The sequence below is a fragment of the Chrysemys picta genome, chromosome 5, assembly GCF_011386835.1.
Source record: "Chrysemys picta bellii isolate R12L10 chromosome 5, ASM1138683v2, whole genome shotgun sequence".
NCBI classification, from domain to species: Eukaryota; Metazoa; Chordata; order Testudines; family Emydidae; genus Chrysemys; species Chrysemys picta.
The window spans coordinates 57,722,431-57,743,651 of record NC_088795.1 but is presented as its reverse complement, the minus strand read 5'-3'; the positions used below and the strand labels follow the sequence as shown (position 1 = coordinate 57,743,651).

Sequence of the window (21,221 nt, the reverse complement as noted above, 5' to 3'; positions counted from 1 at the left end):
AGTGTAGAGAGCCTCTACATCCATGGTGGCTAGGATGGTGTTTTCTGGGAGGTCACCAATGCATTGTAGTTTCCTCAGGAAATCTGTGGTGTCACGGAGATAGCTGGGAGTGCTGGTGGCGTAGGGTCTGAGTAGGGAGTCCACATATCCAGACAGTCCTTCAGTGAGAGTGCCAATGCCCGAGATGATGGGGCGTCCAGGATTTCCAGGTTTGTGGATCTTAGGTAGTAGATAGAATAACCCCGGTCGGGGCTCTAAGGGTATGTTGATTTGTTCCTGTGTTAGCGTAGGGAGTGTCCTGAGTAGATGGTGTAGTTTCTTAGTGTATTCCTCAGTGGGATCTGAGGAAAGCGGCCTGTAGAATTGGGTATTGGAGAGTTGTCTGGCAGCCTCCTTCTGGTAGTCAGACCTGTTCATGATGACAACAGCACCTCCTTTATCAGCCTCTTTGATGATAATGTCAGGGTGGTTTCTGAGGCTGTGGATGGCATTGCGTTCTGCACGACTTAGGTTATGAGGCAAGCGATGTTGTTTTTCCACAATTTCTGCCTGTGCACGTCGGCGGAAGCATTCTATGTATAGGTCCAGACTGTCATTTCGACCCTCAGGAGGAGTCCATGTGGAGTTCTTCTTCCTGTGTTGTTGGTGGGAGGGTATCTGTGTATCAGTGCGCTGTTCAGTGTTATCATGAAAGTATTCTTTGAGTCGGAGGCGGCGAAAGTAGGCTTCCAGATCACCACAGAACTGTATCATGTTCGTGGGGGTGCTGGGGCAAAAGGAGAGTCCCCGAGATAGGACAGACTCTTCTGCTGGGTTGAGTGTGTAGCTGGATAAATTGACGATATTGCTGGGTGAGTTAGGGGTACCCCTGTTGTGGCCCCATGTGGCAGGTAGGATTTTAGACAGCTTACAGTCCTTTTTCCTTTGTAGAGCGGTGAAGTGTGTAATGTAGATCTCCTGTCTTATTTTAGTAAAGTCCGTTTGTGTGGAGGGTTGGTTATTTATGAGAGTCTCCAGGTTGGAGAGCTCTTTCTTGATGTTTTTCTGTTTGCTGTATAGGATGCTGATCAGGTGGTTCCTCAGTTTCTTTGATAACGTATGGCATAATCTCTCACTGTGGTCTGTGCAGTATGTAGATAGCAATGGATTTTTCACCTTCAGTCCATTTGGTATGATGTCCATCTGTTTGCATTTGGAAAGGAAGATGATATCTGTCTGTATTTGTGCAAGTTTCTTCATGAGGTTGATAGATTTCCATTCCATACGGCTAAATGCAGTGCCTTGCATGGTGTCAAGTTTCAGAGGGGTAGCCGTGTTAGTCTGAATCTGTAAAAAGCAACAGAGGGTCCTGTGGCACCTTTGAGACTAACAGAAGTATTGGGAGCATAAGCTTTCGTGGGTAAGAACCTCACTTCTTCAGATGCAAGTAATGGAAATCTCTAGAGGCAGGTATATATCAGTGTGGAGATAACGAGGTTAGTTCAATCAGGGAGGGTGAGGTGCTCTGCTAGCAGTTGAGGTGTGAACACCAAGGGAGGAGAAACTGTTTCTGTAGTTGGATAGCCATTCACAGTCTTTGTTTAATCCTGATCTGATGGTGTCAAATTTGCAAATGAACTGGAGCTCAGCAGTTTCTCTTTGGAGTCTGGTCCTGAAGTTTTTTTGCTGTAAGATGGCAACCTTTACATCTGCTATTGTGTGGCCAGGGAGGTTGAAGTGTTCTCCTACAGGTTTTTGTATATTGCCATTCCTGATATCTGACTTGTGTCCATTTATCCTCTTGCGTAGTGACTGTCCAGTTTGGCCAATGTACATAGCAGAGGGGCATTGCTGGCATATGATGGCATATATAACATTAGTGGACGTGCAGGTGAATGAGCCGGTGATGTTGTAGCTGATCTGGTTAGGTCCAGTGATGGTGTTGCTGGTGTAGATATGTGGGCAGAGTTGGCATCGAGGTTTGTTGCATGGGTTGGTTCCTGAGTTAGAGTTGTTATGGTGCGGTGCGTGGTTGCTGGTGAGAATATGCTTAAGGTTGGCAGGTTGTCTGTGGGCGAGGACTGGCCTGCCTCCCAAGGTCTGTGAAAGTGAGGGATCATTGTCCAGGATGGGTTGTAGATCACTGATGATGCGTTGGAGAGGTTTAAGCTGAGGACTGTAGGTGATGGCCAGTGGAGTTCTGTTGGTTTCTCTTCTGGGCCTGTCTTGTAGCAGGAGGCTTCTGGGTACACGTCTGGCTCTGTTGATTTGTTTCTTTATTTCCTTGTGTGGGTATCGTAGTTTTGAGAATGCTTGGTGAAGATCTTGCAGGTGTTGGTCTCTGTCTGAGGGGTTGGAGCAGATGCGATTGTACCTCAGTGCTTGGCTATAGACGATGAGTGCAGTAACTCTAAATTTCCTGGCTTCTGCCCATTAGTTAACCCTCTGGATGCTGAAAACATTTGCCATGTCTGTAGCATCCAAACAGATGAAACTAGGTGACTGGGCAACAAAATGGCAGATGAAATTCAATGTTGATAAATGCAAAGTAATGCACATTAGAAAACATAATTCCAACTATATATACAAAATGATGGGGTCGAAATTAGCTGTTACTACTCAAAAAGGATCTTGGAGTCATCGTGGATAGTTCTCTGCAAACATCTGCTCAATGTTCAGCAACAGTCAAAAAGCTAACACAATGTTTGGAACAATTAGGAAAAGGATAGATAATAAAGACAGCAAATATCATAAATCCATGGTATGCCTACACCTTGAATACTGCGTGTAGTTTTGGTCACCCCATCTCAAAAAAAGATACATTAGAAATGGAAAAGGTCCAGAGAAGGGCAGCAAAAATGATTAAGGGTTTTGGAACAGATTTCATGAGGAGAAATTAAAAAGACTAGGACAATTCAGATTGGAAAAGAGACAACTAAGAGGGATATGATAGAGGTCTACAAAATAATGAATGGGTGTGGAGAAAGTGAATAAGGAAGTGTTACCCCATAACATAACACAAGAACCAGGGGTCACCCAATGAAATTAATAGGCAGTAGGTTTAAAACAAACGAAAGGAAGTACTTCTTCACAAAACAGACAGTCAACTTGTGGAACTCGTTGCCAGGGGATGTTGTGAAGGCCAAAACTATAACTGGATCCAAAAAAGAATTAGACAAGTTCATGGAGGAGAGGTTCATCAGTGGCTATTAGCCAAGATGGTCAGAGATGCAACCCCGTGCTCTGGATGTCCCAAAGCCTCTGACTGTCAGATGCTGGAACTGGACAACAGGGGAGGATCACTTGATGATTACCCTGTTCTGTTCATTCCCTTTAAAGCATCTGGCATTGGCCACTGTCAGAAAATAGGATACTGGGCTAGATGGACCACAGGTCTGGCCCAGAATGGCTATTCTTATGTTCCTATGTATTTAGAACAGTAATAACACTTCATACTTCTGTGCCATAAAGGTTCTCAAAAGCACTGAACAACCTCACAACAACCCCAAGGCAAGTACTCCATTTTACAGTCAGGAACAAAATAATGATAAAAAGCTGGAAACTGCAATGCTCTCCTTGGAAGTTGCTCAATAATTTTGCATTTAATCCTTCTCAGAGCAAGTCAAAACCATACAGTAGTAGAAGCTAATAACTGCAAAAATCTTATCTAGGCTACCAATGTAGGGTGTACTACTGGTGAAGCTGCACTGGTGTTAGTAACAGTGATTTTCCAAAGAAAAACCTAGACTTGTAGACCAGGCCACACAGGGAGAAGAATATGTTTCTGGTGAATGAGAAACAATGAGTGGAAGATGGGAGGAAGCCAAAGAGAAACAGAAAAAATAGTTATATTAGAAAAACCTAAGAGCCAATAGAGCAAAGAAGAAGGGGGGAGAGCTAGAAAGAACAAGAACACAGAAGATAGCTAAATGGAGAGATGGAGTGAACTGCAATGGGACAAGGAAGAATGACATGAGCTGGGAGCTAGCAGAGGGATTTCCAATCGCCAGCCTAGCAGAAGTAAGAGTTCCCGTGTCTCCTCTCCCTCCCAAAAAAATAAAATTAAATTAAAAATAGGTTGAAAGCCACTGGGTTACTGTTAACTGTTTTCAAAGTAAATTCCATAATGGCTCCACCTTAGTTCCTTATACTTATCGCTTCTGGAATTCCAACCAGTTCCGCCCATCCAGTGACTCAAACTGAAATCTCAACAGCTGTTCATATCTCTCTCAACTACTACACTAATAATAGTTTTCAGGAAGCAACGTTCCAATGAGAGCAACACTGAATAACCTCATGACATGTGAGGCCAACTCCTGACCATTAACAAAATATAAATTTTCCATTAAAAAAAGAAGAACCAAGACAAATGTGTTTGTGAGGCAGAATAACTTTCATACACCAAATTCTAGAACTCTCTTTAGGGCTAAAGCTTCCAATTCTTTTCAAAGTTACTTATTTATTTTCAAACATGAGGCTCTAAGTGGGCAGAATATTTCTTCCAAGTGACTTTCTAGGACGGGGTGGCCGAACCACGGCTCGTGTGCAACATGCTGCTCTTTTACTGTTAAAGTGCGATTCATGGAGCCCCCCAAGCCCAGCTCATTCTCCGCCTACCATTCTGGGAGTGGAGCTCGGGGAGGCTTCTGCCCTATGGTGGGATGGTGGAGCTCGGGGCTTCTGCCAGAGACAGGTGCCTGCTGAGGGGGAAAACACAATTTAAAGGTTTGTCCGCCTGCACCCCCCCCCCCCCCCAACAGCTCTTACCATCAGCGGCCCCTGCCTGCAGCTCCCAGGTGTTACCTCAGGGTGGGCAAACTACGACTCACAAGCCGTTTTAAGCTGGCCCGCAAGTTCCCGCTGGGGAGCGGGGTCTGGGGCTTGCCCAACTCCGGCGCTCCAGCCAGGGCACAGGGTTAGGGCCACACCACGCGGCTCCCGGAAGCCACAGCATGGTGCCGCTCTGGCTCCTATGCAATCTAATCCTTCCAGCACTCCAATGGGAGCTGCAGGGGCGGTGCCTGCGGATGGAGCAGTGTGCAGAGCCACCTGTCCATGCCTCCATGTAGGAGCCAGAGAAGGGACATGCCACTGTTTCCGGGAGCCGCTTGAGGTAAGCGCCACTCGGAGCCTGCACCCCTGAGCCTCTCCGCATGCCCCAACCCTCTACCCCAGCCCTGATCCTCCTCCCACCCTCCAAACCCCTCGGTCCCAGCCCAGAACACCCTCCTACACCCCAAACTCCTCATCCCCAGCCCCACACCAGAGCCTGCATCCCCAACCAGAGCCACTCCAACCCCAATTTTGTGAGCATTCATGGCCCACCATATAATTTCTATTCCCCGATGTGGGGATGTGGCCCTCAGGGCAAAAAGTTTTCCCACCCCTGTTTGGAGAGGCAGTGGCAAACAGCTGGGAACTGCGGGGGTTGGGGGCGGACTGCTTTAGCTCTGCAGGGAGAGGCAGCAGCAAAAGCAGCCTCTCTCCCTGCAGCTCCCAGCAGTTTGCCACTGCCTCTTCCTATGGCCGCAGCTCCCAGTTTGCCCACTCCAGCAGCTGCTGTGCAGGGAGGGGGTCTGGTGGCACCAAGAGACCAAGCAGGGAAAGCGCATTGCCTCTGGCTTCTGCCCAAAGGGGAGAGGGGCTGGGAGACGAGGGGAGGGCTGGATATAGAGAAATTTAGAGAAATTTCTGCTTATGTAGCCACATTTTCCTTAACTATTAATCAAATAATAAACAAAAGTAATCTATTCCAGTTTGCTTGTTCCACCCAAACCAAGACTCAATCCTCTTGAAGTTATTCAGACACATCCAGTACAAAGTAGCAGGAAAGAACGAATTATTTAAAACAAAGAGCCATTTTCCTTGCACATCCTCTCAATAATTAAACACATGCACACAAACACCAAAAAGGAAGAGAAAACAAGGAACACTATCTCTAAATACAGAAGGTATTTTTATGTTTTCTATGAGGCTGAAGTGTGGCTTTCAATAAATGTATCTAGAGCTTATAGTGAGAAGTTAGTATGTCCCAATTTTTTCTCTTGAATTACTCATGAGTGTTTCCCATAAGAAAATTCATTACACTATCTGCAATAGGTAATAGCAAAAGCCAAACACTGCTGGCTGAAGTTTCCACTCCAAGAGTCAGCATAGAGAGTGCAGCACAGCTGCTCTGTGAGCTCATAGAGCAGTTTTCTCCATGCTAGGATATCTAAAACCTCTCTGGTATGAGGATAAAGGTTGACTCCCATCAGATTCTATTTTTAGCACATTTCTTTGTAAGGGGAATGTGTCCCACTTTATAACATTCTGGTTTAATTCAAATGCTGAATGCAGAGGTAGTCTGAAGTGAAGAGTAACAGAGTGGTCTTGGAGGACTATTGTTGCAGAAGATATTAAAAGCAACCAATGTATGAGGGTTCCAAGTTTACAAAGTAACTTGATACTGAGCATTTTTGTATGGCTACATCTATACTTAGGAGATAGGAGTAGGATTCCCCTTTTCGTGTACACATTCTCACACTAGCTCTCACTGAGCTAGCACGAATAGAAACGCTGTTGCTCCTGCAGCTATGAAGGCATGACTGAGCAGTGCCAAGTACAAATCTGAAACCTATGAGTATGTACTCAGCACGGCTCAGCTGTGCATCTGCTGCCACAACCCATGCTACCACAGCTACACTGCTATTTATACTAATGTTAGCTCAATGAGAACTAGCGCGAGTATGTGTACCTGAGAAAGTGTCATGACACTAGTAGCTCGTAGTGTCAACTTAGCATACAGTACTCACCTATTCAAAGTTCTTAAACACTAATCCTCACAATATCCATAAGAGGAAGTTAACAGTTTCATAGAAGTGGATGGTAAACGTGAAGGGAGTTGCCCAAAGCCACACAGCAAGTCATTCATAGATTCTAAAGGCAGAAGGGACCACTGTGATCATAGTAAGTCTAAGCTCCTTCATAACACAGGCCATAGAACTTCCCCAAATAATTCTTGTTTGAACTGGAGAATATCTTTTAGAAAAATATTAACAGTCAGGATTAGAACTCCAGATATCAACTCCTAAACTCGCAGTCTCTTAGTATAAAGTTCTGCTAAACTGGGTTCTGATATCCTATGAAACTCCCCTTTTATTGTGAAGTATCAAACTTAGTTCCTGACCTGCATTTGTGGAGTGACATTTATAACACAACTATTCAAGTGAGATTATAAAACTGATTTTTCAAATTAATTTTAAAAAAGTGTTCTGGCCATGCTTATATAAGGTTGTTGACCATCTGTTCATTTTGGGGAGACCTGTACGAAGAAGGATGCCACTGCAGCGATGGAAAAAGCCATCGCTTGTGTACTTCTGGAAAAACATCTTGTTTGTGACAAGGACATGAGAAGCAGCAGCAGCTAGAATAAAGCTGCCAGGATTCTGGAATGAAACATGAAGTCCCTCTTTTCTGAACACCCACAATCACTCCAAATGCTGTTCTCACTACCACCAGTTTTACTGGTAACTGCCAGCACCGTCCAGCCCACAAGTGAAGGACTAAGGTCAGTACTCAAAAATGTGTTCTTCACATCATGCAATACAGTACTAATTCTAAACATAAGGCCAGTTAATTGTATGCTGTGGAGAGATCTTTAACAAGCGTCAGAGAGCCAAAAGCACAGCTTTTAAATGCAGATTTAAATGCATTATTTTACAGTTTTTGAGAACTTTTAATTTTGGTAGCTCTTCTATCTCCATCTTGTTTTTCTGTAAACACTGTAACATACCCAGACAATGTTTTCTTTTTAAACTAACTTTTACCTGGCAGAGAAGAAGTCGCTCTACTTGAAACAGTATTTACAGCACAAGTAAGAGTTTTTCTAAAAGATAACACTAACATCTTGTACGTGACCAAATTAGAGACTTTCCTCACAGTTGTAGTGGTCTCAACTTTTACTTTACAAAATAAAATAAAGAAAAGAATGTTACAATTGTAAGGAAATGAACAGATAAGGGGGAAAAGAGGTGGAGGGGGGAAGTAACATATGTTCTCTAATACATACATGAAATACATTGAGCTTGCATCTAAAGAGATTCAGTTATTGTATGAAAAAAATGGTACGTTTCTCACTTAATCACATGCATTTTTTCTCAATACTATGTTACATTAGAAAAAATGTTTCTAATGTAGTTTTAATATGCAAATATTAAAGTCCTTTAGGGCTGTCCAGAATATACAACAGCAATAAAAAGTAAAAGATACAAGAGGGAATGTATTAAGATGACTTCAATTACTGGTACAAACTGGTGGTTATGAAGAGACGTTGTGTGGAGTGGAGCCCATAATTTTAATAATGTACTGGATTTAGCACTTTCTGATTTTATTTTATATATATATATATATATATATTTTTTTTTTAAATCTTGTTTTCCTATGGGAATCTAAAGGTATTCAGTGAAGTAATTTTACACATTGCTATAAGAAATAATTAATGTATTTTGGCACATAATGCTATCCAAGCAGGTAGTTCCATTTCTTGGTGACATGAATGTTGAGTCAGCTATAAAACAGGAATTAGCAGCTATTCATTCAGACTGTCTGAGGTATAATAGGAATTTAAAATAATTTTAAGTTGTTTTAATTACCGGGAGTTGATTTTAGGGGAAAAGATTCGACAGGACTGGGGGAGAACTGTGATAATATCTACCTCATATCCTTCTTATCAGTGGATCTCAAAGGGCTTCAAAATTTTTAATGCATTTATCCTCACAACACCTCTAAGAGGCAGGGAAGTACAGTACTATTTATCCCTATTTTACATATGACGAACTAAGGCACAAAGAGGCTAAGTGATTTGCCCAGAGCTGCATAGGATGTTATTGTACTGTAATACTACTGGATAGCAGGGAAGTTTGGAAGTGGAGTAATTATTCTGGAAGAAGAGTCTCCACATGGGGGAGTTATACCAGCATAGCTATAGTGGAATGATTATTCCACTATAACTATGCCTGTCAATTTCAGCAGTAGACAAGCATGGAAAGCTTACAAATTCACTTTTTGAAATAAAAAGCACAAAAAAACAAATTGTATTGTTTTATTTCGAAATTACTCAAATTATATCTTTAAAGACAAACATGCTTTGAAACCACAAAATGTTCACATTGCATTTTATGTGGATTAATCAATTGCTAACTCAGCCACCTGACAGTTACAGAACAGTGCCCCCAACCTACAAACTAGGGCTTGAAAAGTTTATCTGTTCCATTGTTACATTGCAGCATGTCCTTTCAATTATTTACAAGTTAATCTTTTTTAAAATGAGGCTTTTTCTAACAAAAGGTTTCAGAGTAGCAGCCGTGTTAGTCTGTATCCGCAAAAAGAAGAACAGGAGGACTTGTGGCACCTTAGAGACTAACAAATTTATTAGAGCATAAGCTTTCGTGGACTACAGCCCACTTCTTCGGATGCATCCGAAGAAGTGGGCTGTAGTCCACGAAAGCTTATGCTCTAATAAATTTGTTAGTCTCTAAGGTGCCACAAGTCCTCCTGTTCTTCTTTTTTCTAACAATTCACTCTTTCATTGTAATCTTGGCTGCAAGTGCTCAGCACAGCAATTTAAAAGGCTTTTTGTTTTATCACACTTTTTTAAGTGTTCAAATATCTTTAATGCTATTAGAGAGTACAACTAGAGTGCAGCTAGCATTACTGAAAATTCAAAACTACAGAACGGAACCCAAAAGAAAAATAAGGCTATTTCTTGTGAGTCTCTGTTTAGGAGGGGATGCACTTGGACTCAAGTCATTCACATTTTCAGGTTCAAAGAAACAGCATTACCTTTTTGTAGGGCTGCAGTGAGAAAAGTTAAATAGGAAGTTTAGCTTCTTCACCAAGCATTTCATTCCTTACTTATAAACAGTGTGTGCGTGTTTGACACACTGTACCTCGGGGGGAACACACAGCACCCCCAGGTTCATCCTTGTAAAATGATTGTGTGGTATCCAATGCAAAGTTTGTCATGTCAGGTGTCTTCGGAAGGCTAATGGTGCACTGAGCATTATTGTTATAGTAATTGTTGTTGCAGTAATGTTATAATAATGTTATAGGTTATAATTGCATGTATATAGTTATGAGGCTGAAAATGTGTCCTTATTTTAAGCCATGACACCAGGCAAAAACTCTCCAAGAGGAGAGAGGCAGTTCACACCTCATCAGGGCATGTATGGGACAAACCCAGCCCAGCCTCACAGGAACAAAGGATGGTGGCCGAGGCAGCAACAAAAGGATATGTTGGACTCTTGAGTGAATCACCCCCCCCCTTCCCAATTTGGTCAGTTTGGGACTGCGATGAGGTAATGCTCACCTGACTCTGAAGGGGGGGGGGCACAAAGCCAAGAGGGAAGAAAGAACATGATAAAAAGGAAAGATGTTTGCCATGCTCTTCCTCTCTCTTCCACCTACATCTACAGATACCACACCAAGCGACTGAAGTGCTGACCAAAGGGGAGAGCATGGCTGAAGAGCAATCTGCCAGCCTGTTTGAGAAGCATCTAAGTTTGTAAGGACACTGAAAGTGTTAAGATCAGTTTAGAATGCGTTTTGCTTTTATTTCATTTGACCAGATCTGACTTGTTATGCTTTCACTTATAATCTACCTTTGTAGTTAATAAATCTGTTTGTTTATTCTACCTGAAGCAGTATGTTTGGTTTGAAGTATGTCAGAGACTCCCCTTGGGAGAACAAGCCTGGTACATATCAATTTCTTTATTAAAATTGATGAACTCATAAGCTTGCAGTGGGCATAACTGGACACTGCAAGACGGAGATTCTTAGGGTTGTGTCTGGGACCAGAGATATTGGCTAGTGTCATTCGATTGCACAATCCAAGGAGCAGTTTACATGCCAGAGGCTGTGCACGAATAGCCCAGGAGTGGGGGTTCTCACAGCAGTGCAGGGTAAGGCTGGCTCCCAGAGTCAAGAATTGTGACCTAGCAGATCACCGGTCCAAATAACACCAGAGGGAAACGTCACAGCATGCAATTAAAAAAAAATACAGGGAACAGACTATTTTTTAAAATTCGAGAATACTTGCTAGCAGCATGCTGGCTCCTGGCATACTTTTGTTCAGAACATCATTCCAATTTCTGCTACAAAAAATCCTATTACTTCCGATAAATACTTTGCTGAGGTAGGGGAGCACTATTCATACATTTATACTTTGCAAGATACCCAGTTTACCTTGCTTGTTTAAACTGATATTCCCCTCCATGATGGACAATACCAATAATCTCATCATACCCTCAGCATATACAAAGGTATAGAATTAGAGTCCAATTACAACTTTTTGTTCTGTTTTTAAATCCAGGACTTGGGCCTACCAAGGAAAGCAAATCAAACCTAATAGGAAAATCAGAACTAGAAGCTTCTAATGAGCCTCTCATCTCCATCTGTGCTCATCTTCCTGGGAAGACAGACTGTATTGTATAATCCCAGGTCGAAGACCAGCTTTAGGCAGGTGCACTTAGCTAAGGGTGTGAGACGGAAATATTCAGAAATTTTTTTATTTTATTTAAAAAGTCCTTTATCCCCCATCCCCCTTTTGCAGGTAGCTTTTCCTACTACTACTTCTCGCCCACAAGGGAGTAACTCATCATAAACAATTGGCAAGAACTCCCCAATTCAGCATAAAGCCATTGCAAGCATTAGCTCAAGGTTAGAACAACAGCAGAAAATATTCCATCTTGAGACAAGGAAATATAGAAAGGAAAGCAAAAAGTTAACTGACTAGTTGGAATAAGACAAGAGCCATTCTCACAAGAACAGAATGATAGCATGACCCCATCTGCACAAGTAGGCATGGAAAGAGAACTCACACCCATCCAGCTCATAGTTTGCTTTTCAGAAACGCTAAAGCACACATTTTTCTGACGCAAGAACTTGTAGTAAGCACATGCCTTATCTCAGCGCTCCCGTAGACTTGAGCTCTACTTCCTCTTTCCAATTCCATGCAATATGTGGACCGCAACACACTCATGAATGTGCATTCTTACACTCACTGAACAGTTCTACTTCCAATCAGAGTTGAAGTGACCAGGCCATCCCCTCAAAATGTTGCAAATACCTGAAAAATACTACAGTAAAAGCTGTTATCCGACATGTTGGCGTAATGGGGGCTGCCAGTTAATCGAATATTCTGGTTAACAGAGTTATACTTTACCAATGGAATACCAATTTTCAAAGAATTAGAATACAATAAAATGAATAAAGTATAAAATTGTATACAGGTACTCACCAATCCAGTAGTAGTACTACACTGCAGAGTGGTTGGTTTCTTGAAGCACGTATGTGTATACAGGTAAAGTTTTCTATACAGTAGATTCTCTTATGACATTACATATCACTATGGGCAGTGCATGGCGTACACCCAGATCACTTAAAATACACTTCACATTAAAACTATACTGAACATAATTTAATCTTTCTTTGATGATTCAAAAGACACTTCAGGATCATCATCATCAAACATCAATTATCATTGTAGATGTAGAATGGACTGGGCTGATTGGGCAGAAGATTGGGCTGAATCTGTAATGACCCTATGACATTCTGGAAGCTGCTTTTTTGAATAAATCCCTGATACCAGATTACTTTTATGCAAAAGCGGCAGAAGACAAGTAAGCAGAGTGCAGAATGTGCAACTGCATAACGTGCTGGGCAATATACTTGTTCCGGTTACTAGATTGAAGATTTCTATTGGGAGATATCAGAAATGCCAGTTAATTGAGCTTTCTGGTTAATTGAGTGTCGAATAACAGAGCTTTTACCGTAGTATACATTCATTGTGGGGGTTTTTTCCCCACTACTAGACTATTGTCATAAAACTGTCTCTGTGAATCTTATTTGGAAATTCAGAGAAGTCATGTAAGACTCCAGCACCACACTCCCAAGATTTAAAACCAAAAGAAAATCCCATCAAATATAACAACTGCCAGTCATACAAACTGCTCTGTAAAGCCACGAACTACCTTCCACGAGCATTAAGTTTGGAAATAATATTCATTTAAATTATGTTGCACCTTCACTTCATATTTTTGGAACATTTTATATGTTGATTAATTTTAAAAAGTTAACATTTTACAACAAAGCACAGAAGACCAAACATAGGCCCATATTATGTAATGTTAAGATATACATTACCATTGCAAATGACTTGTTTTTCCATCATATTCTTTTAAGAAAACAAGCAAATGAGCAGAAATCATTTTAATTCTATATTTTCACCAATAAGTAGCACCAGAAACAAAGGGACTTGTTTGGAATTTCCTAACAAATTTCCTAACAAATTCACAGAATAGGCTCTGCAGACACTTACACCACCCTCTCAACAACAACAACAACAACGTTTGCAGCGATGGATTAAGAGGGGAAATTACAAGTGCTGGCTCCAATCCTGCAAACACCACCACACATGCTTAATTGTATGTACCAGAAAATTCCTACTGAGTTCCCTGACACTAATAATAATGTATGGGGAATTAAGCATGGGCTTGTTTCCAGGACCCAAAGAGGTAGAAATTGGAATGCCTAGGAGCACTGGAAGTAGGATACAGAGCTCTGGGTTCTAGGTCACCAGTGAACATACGTGTTACCACAGGTAACCTGTGAGAAGCAAGTTGGTATTCTTATTCTAATTATTATTACACATCACAAAAACCACCACCAGACCACTGCTGACAGTCTCAAGCAGAAAGTCCAAGGACAAAATAAGCAGAGACGTAACTATTCTACCTTTCCCTCAGAAGAAGGCAGAAGCACACTGGCAAGGAAGCTGCACTGCTCTTGCCTGTGCTATACATTTCAGGTGAATGCTAGGATGTCAAGTTCTGGGCCATCAGTCTGACAAATTACACCAGCACTAAGTTCATGTGTACCCATTTATGCGTACAAAGGGGTTATAGACTCAGACTCATAGACTTTAAGGTCAGAAGAGACCATTATGATCATCTAGTCTGACCTCCTGCACAACGCAGGCCACAGAATCTCACCCACCCACTCCTGTAACAAATCCCTAACCTATGCCTGAGTTATTGAAGTCCTCAAATACTGGTTTAAAGACCTCAAGGTGCAGAGAATCCTCCAGCAAGTGACCCATGCCCCACGCTGCAGAGGAAGGCAAAAAACAAACACTACCAAATCACAATTTTATTATTTTTATTACCATAGTGCCTCAGAGCCTCATGGAACCCCACTGTTCTACGTACTGTACAAACACAGAACAACAAGACAGTCTCTGCCCTAAAGAGCTTAGAATGTATTGCTTTAGCCCCACTTTGCATTGGTATGACTATACAAGGTACAAGGCAATGGAGAATAGTTGCCCAGAATGAAGTAATGGATTAAAAACCCAGAGGATTCATTCTTAACCAGCCCATGGGCAATGGTCAGTCACTCAAAAGAGACTCAGAGTTTCTGGACTCCCCCGAGTGCTCTGGTTCAGGAACTAAAATAACTACAGCAGTATAAGGCACCTTTGTACAGGTATAACTGTGTCCAAACTAGGGCTTTCCAGAGTAGCTATGGTGGCAAAAAGTCACCCCTCTAACCAACAGTCACACCAGTACCAATTCTAAGTGTACTGTAGACCATCCCCAGATGAAGCACGCTCTCTATTTTTCCTCACTTTCTAAAACCAGTGAAGTCTCTAAGGTGTGTTATATGCCCATTTGAACAACAACTCTCATGCAAACGCAGGAAGTCAGCATCTTTTAATTTTGGGAGGTGGAATTTTCCTGCCTCAAGCTCAGCAGCAGTTCTCTAATTTGACCATCAATTTAGTTTCAAACTGAGGATTCAAACTGCAGGATCTAGGAGAGATCCATCTTGCAGCTTCTAGGATATGTTCTGCACAACTTGAGTCTAAGCTTTCATTAAAAATAAATAAATAAATAAATAAATAAATAAAGGCTAGACACTTAAAAAAAAACAGACTGTGAATGAAGCCTACCAAATGTGATCTAGCCAACAGCTCTGAAAAGTGTAAACTACACCACTCATTTCAATTGACTCTGAAGCCTAATGATGACATTAACAACTAGCATCTCTAATACTTGCAATTCAGAATTTTTACCTGCAGTAAGAATTGGTCAAAATGGTCAAAAGATAGGACATTTCTAGGACCATAGCTAATTCTAAATCATTCCCCACACCACCAATTGATCCCAAATGCAATAACAACTTCATAAGATAGCTGAGCTACTAGTTAAAGATTATTACTCCATGATAGGAAATGAAGTGAGGTTGTGAGGGACCTAATGCGGGTTGCCCCAATTGAAGACAAGTTGAGGGAGGATAGGCAACAGTCCTTAGTATGGACATGTCCAATAGAGACCTGAGAGTTATATTGTTAGGATAGCAATTATCATGTACAGGGAGAGGCCAAAAACTTGATACGTGGACTGGATATCAGCAGACCTTAAAGAGACCAATTTGCATGACAGCCAGGCATATAATCATGAGTTTTGGAAAAAGGCTATAAAAGTTGGCAACCCCAAATACAGAAGTGACCAGAAAGAAGAAGGCAATGATGACTAAAGACTATATGCTATCGTTGATCTTCAGGCAACCTCCCCTTGACATTAGTGAAAGATGTGCAGAGGAGAGAAGGTAGGCTATGGCACTAATTTTGTAATCCCAGCTCAGACCACATTTAAAAATTGTAATTTGGCCCTCTCCATAGAATTAGTTTGCCGTTTCTATTATAGAGCAGTACCATTCATTTACATAAAGATGAATGCTTTCTTTTGGGTGGGGCTGAATGGAAAGACTCTCAGACCACTTTCTTATACAACAGCAAGTTTTCCATTAGCAGGGAAGTCATGCTATTAGAATGTTAATTACAAGGAGCACTAAGAAGAGTGGCTGCTACTGGCTAAAAAGAAGCCAAGGACCATGCCCTCCGTGTAAACCTTTCTTAAAAGAAAGTCAAATCAGATTTGGCCCAAAATTACAAAACTTAAGATTTTTAGAAATGTTTCCACTATATTTTGAAATTCCATTTTTTTTTAAAAAAGCAAGTAAACATTCTCTGGCAGCATTTGCAACACACACCATAGCACTATGCTAGGGCATGAGGATGCCAGTAAAAAGTGAACTAGTTATTTTCCATTTTGCAACCTTAGAGAAATTCATAAGGTAAACAAATAGCATAATCATCCTACTGAAGAGCAAGTGAGATATTTAGAAACCTATCAATATTGTAGATTACTCAAACTACTTGTAACAAAGAAAGGCTTTTCCTTTTTTTTTTTTAATAATAAAAGCAACCCTGTTGAGAACCAATAGCAGATGCTTTCTTTGAAACATTTACTGAGCACTCATTTAAACTACAGAAATTACAATTTTCAGATTCAATGCTTTTCTCCATTTCCTTATTTATTTTACAAATTAATTCCATCATAACTATTTAAACTGGCAACAATTTCAGAGTCTTTGAGAACTAGTAGATATTACTCAATGCTACTAGCGTAAGCCACTGAGCCACATGTTTAGCTGGCTCTCACATGGAAAGTCTTAAAAAACTGGTGTTGATCAAGAGTCACATGACTGTTCCTCAAATGTTAATCTGAATGCATGTTATGCTGGGGCCCTATGTAGGTTATAACCATGTATAGTGTTTAAGAGCTTTAAACAAGCTTTTCAAATGCACATTTTATCTCAAACTAAGGATTCATTTATTTACTGAGTGCATTTTCATTTGGTATCTCTCTCAACCCCAGTGGCTACCTCTATGCAGAAATTATCTTCAAAAAACAAACTTGACATCCTAAATGGTTAGAGTTTCTTGAGAAATAATTGAGATTTCTATTGTGAATGTGTGTACTGTTTCATGCATTTAATAGCAAACACCAAAAAAAAAAAAGTCCATTGAAATATGGAAAAAGGAAAGTGTAATGAAAACAGATCAGTGAACGGCTAAAACCACTGTTTATTTATTCTTTCTTTCCAGTCTTTGGTTTCAAGAAACGACACCTCGATGATGCAAAGTTTTAGACAGGAAACACAAGAGAACTTCAAGTTGGAACTGATTACCTTTCAGATTCATGAAAGAATTAGAACTTGGTGTTTAAAAGAAACACTAAAAGTCTGGCTCACGGTGAAAACTAGAAACTTCAGTTAAGGCTGCAGCAGAGATGGTTTATTTATTGGTAATGTACTTGTGTACCAATAACTAACTCTACAACTTCTACTTATAAAAAAGTTTGAACTGGGGAGAACACACTGCCCAGTATAACTGAAAAAGAAAGGAGAATAAAGATGACAAGAAGAAGGACCACAACAAAACTACTGCCTTGATCGTGAAAGGCAGTGACAACACCTACTGTCAAGAGGAGTGGTGTATGCTTACTGCCTCTCAAGATGTGGCCCAATGCAAATGCCATAGTCATTTACAGTGCTCTCTGTTAAACAGGAAGTGGGACATATTCAATTTTAGGGGTTTCCCCTCACATTCAGCAGAAGATGGAGAGGACCATCATGAAGTTTTTGTCAGCTATTGCTCTTTTTTTTTTCATTTTAATAAATAAATAAATAAAAGCTCTGTATTTATCATAAATGATGAGGATACCGATATAATGCTGCAGTTTTTGGCATGAGAGAAATGATCTTGAATAACCCAATTTACAGAATAACATTTGATATGCCTGAAGTTGTGTTTACCATTAAACAATTTCCCATCCAAAAACAAAATCCAAATAGTTGAGTACTTCAACCTAAAAAAAAAATTCCTGATATTGATGAGCTTATTTTAATTTATTCTTCTTAAGCTGAAAATCAACTACTACCCAATACTAAGTGTCAGCCTTCAGGAAATGCCTATGGCATACCCAGAAATACTGGAGGCAAAAGGCTAACAAAAGCTGAAACAGCTCTCATAGGGGCAAAAATCCACTATCAGTAAAGTCACAATGCAACTAATTTTCTCTACTAGATATATAAAATCAGTGGCACCTACCACCCCGTTCCATACAATATCTCTACTCAGAAGAGTTAATGGGATGAAATGTCACTAAGGATATTAAAGTAATACTATGGTTATCATCAAGATAACACGTTCATTCAAGAGACAAGGTGAGTAATATCTTTTATTGGTTCAATAAAAGATATTACCTCACTTACCTTGTCTCTCTAATATCCTGGGACCAGCACAGCTACAACTACACTGCATACTTTCATTTAAAGCATTTTCAGTACCTTTCGCACTCCGTAAAAGTTCATGTGGGTAGACTAAGACCAGAAATGGAAGTTTTGGAAAAGATTCAGAAAATTCTATCCAGCTGTTTGAGGTATCCACGCAAAAGGAGAAAAAAAAACATTTTTCACAAGTTTAGTAACATTGTAGAAATTCTTTTCTTCTACTGAAGTGTGAAGTAAAAATATTTTGCATTTCAAATCTATATGATTTGGACATTCACACAATCTCCAAAGAACACATTATCCTGTCAAATGCAGAAAACGTGTTGCCCAACAAATAAAGAAGAGTTAAAAACAAGTGAAAAGGGCATAATGCATGCTATCTCCTTTACCCATTTAAGTAAACACCAAGCAGAGATGTACATGTTCTGCCCTGCTTCTACTTGGGTAAAATGAGATATCTGAAAAATCTTCAGCCCCAGAAGCCTCCCCAGCTGCAGCCACTTATTCTGTCCCATGAACAATCTGATGAATTCCCCCCAATTTACAGCTGGTGGGCCCTGCTGTGTGTATTTTCAAATTTTACCTGCTCTCAACGGAGCAGTACAATACCTCCTCACTTAATGTTATGTTCCTGCAAAATGCAATTTTAAGCAAAACGATGTTAAGTGAATCCAATTTCCCCATAAGAATTAATGTATATGACGGGGTTAGGTTCCAGGGAATTTTTTTTCCTTGGCTGAGGTAGAGGAGTCAGAGGGTGGGATATTTCCCAGGGAATGTCTTACTGCTAAATGATGAACTAGCAATTGGCTGAGCCCTCAAGGGTTAACTCTCACACTCTACAAGGCAGAAGAAATGGAGGAAGGGGAGACAGCACTGCAGACAGAGACATACACCCTGTGTGTGAGAGAGAGAGAGAGAGATGCACATTTCCCCTTTAAGTACACTGCCTTGTTAATTAGATCAGCTTGCTGAGACCGCAGCTGCAGCCAGCAAGCTCCCTCCATCCTGAGCACTGTCTTGTGTCCCCCCTGCTCTATGGAAGATGCGGTAAGCGGGGTGCAGGAACAGAGTGGAGGGGGACACCCTGACATTAGTCCCTCTCTTCCTCCCTGCACAGCAAGCAGGAGTCTCAGGGAGCAGCACATGGCAGTGGGGGGAGGGACAGCTGCAATTGCTAGCCTGCTGATAGGGGGGCTGCCGGTCCACCCTGGTTCCAAGCTCCCACCAGCTAGCTGCAAGGGGCTGCTCTTCCTGCAAGCACTGGACAAAGCAGATGGCTGCCAAATGATGTGAGAAGGGAGCATTGCACAACTTTAAACGAGCATGTTCCCTAACTGATCAGCAAGGTAACAACAAAACAATGTTAACGGGGAGACTAAGTGAGGAATTACTGTATAGTGTAGGGCAGTGGTTTTCAAACTTTTTTTCTGGCAACCCAATTGAAGAAAATTGTTGATGCCCATTACCCACTGGAGCTGGGGCATGAGGGGTTTCAGATGTGGGAGGGGCTCAAGACTGGGGCAGAGGGTTGGGGTGAGGACTGTGGGATGGGGCTGGGAATGAGGGACTCAGGGTGCAGGAGAGGGCACTAGGCTGGGGCAGGGGTGCAGGAGGGAGTGAGGGCTCTGGGGTGGGGCCAGGAATGAGGGGTTTGGGGTGGAGCAAGGGGCTTGGTTTGGGGGGGCTCAGGGCTGAGGATTGGAGCATCAGCTTACCTCAGGCGGCTCCCAGTCAGCGGCACAATGGGGGTGCTAAGACAGGCTTCCTGCCTTTCCTGGCACCGCAGACCACACTGCGCCCCGGAAACAGCCAGCAGCAGGCTCCACACAGCTCTCACCCACAGGCATCACCCCTCCCTCCCCAGCTCCCATTGACTGGTTCCTGGCCAATGGGAGTGCGGAGTCGGTGCTCAGGAAAGGGGCACCGCGCGGAATCCTGTAGTGCCCCTGCCTAAGAGCCAGACCTGCCACACCAGCACAGTGTCAGAACAGGTAGGGACTAGCCTGCCTTAGCCAAGCAGCATCGCTCGGGCTTTTAATGGCCCAGTCAGCGGCACTGACCAGAGCTGCCACAATGCAACCCAGTACTGGATCACGACACGCCGTTTGAAAACCACTAGTTTAGGGAACGTAGTCTCAGCATATGTGAAAATCGAAGTGAAATAAATACATTTGTTTGTTTAAATTATCATTGGATTCAAATAAGCATTTATGAACTACACTACCCTGTTTGAACTTAACTTCTTAAATTTTATGTGAATGCAACACTACAGATAAGAATGAAAATATGTAGTCATGCCACTCAGTGTTATGGTACCCACAAACTATGATGCAGCCATCTCTGTGCATTTAAAACCCCAACCATGATTTTTCACAACTTTAGACCATTAGTGTGACCACATACCCTATCTTCCTTTCAGGGTGGAAAATACACAGGCAAATACAGTGGGTGGCACAAAGTCAGTGTCATGGTACTGGGTATATGTATACAGTATCCAAAGCCTGCTATGGGCTTTAGAGACATAGAATAAGGCAGGCCTGTGCCAGGAAATCACAGAGATGTAACTAAGGTTACAAAAAGTTCTGTTAAAAGGGAGTTGCTGTCAGTAGCAGGCCTGTTATCACTTTCCCACGATCACAAGGGCAGGAAGATAGCGGTTTCCTGAAGGTGGAATGAGGGGGTTCTAACTAGGGCGAAAGGTGATGAGGGAAATTAACTAACTTCAACTCAGAGCAAAACCTTTCCTCACACGAAGCGCAAAAATTTTAAAACCTACGTGAGGCGGCAGGCATTCAGCTGGGGAAGAGAGGAGCAACTTGGCCCCTCTTGCAAATACCACTCTCTCTCTCTCTGCGCCTCAGCCGGCAGGAAACCCTGGCTTTGTGCAAGGCACACCGCCATCTGCCCTCTTAGCTCAGGCAAGCCAGTTTGCAGCAGCTGCTGCTGCTGGCGACACAGGAGAGCAGCAGTTCGCACCCAGAATGACAGCGGGGCAACACAAAGCCTGCAGGGCAGGAAGCCTCCCTGCTCTGCGCAAGGAGGCTCTTAGCAAGACTCTCAAT

The 21,221-nt window shown here is 41.9% G+C and overlaps 1 protein-coding gene across 11 annotated transcripts in view; it reads right to left on the bottom strand.

The window, feature by feature from the left end:
- The window catches only part of ARHGAP10 (Rho GTPase activating protein 10), a 257,127-nt gene that overhangs the window by 235,090 nt on the left and 816 nt on the right, over window positions 1–21,221 (bottom strand). The gene's annotated exons all lie outside the window — the stretch shown is intronic.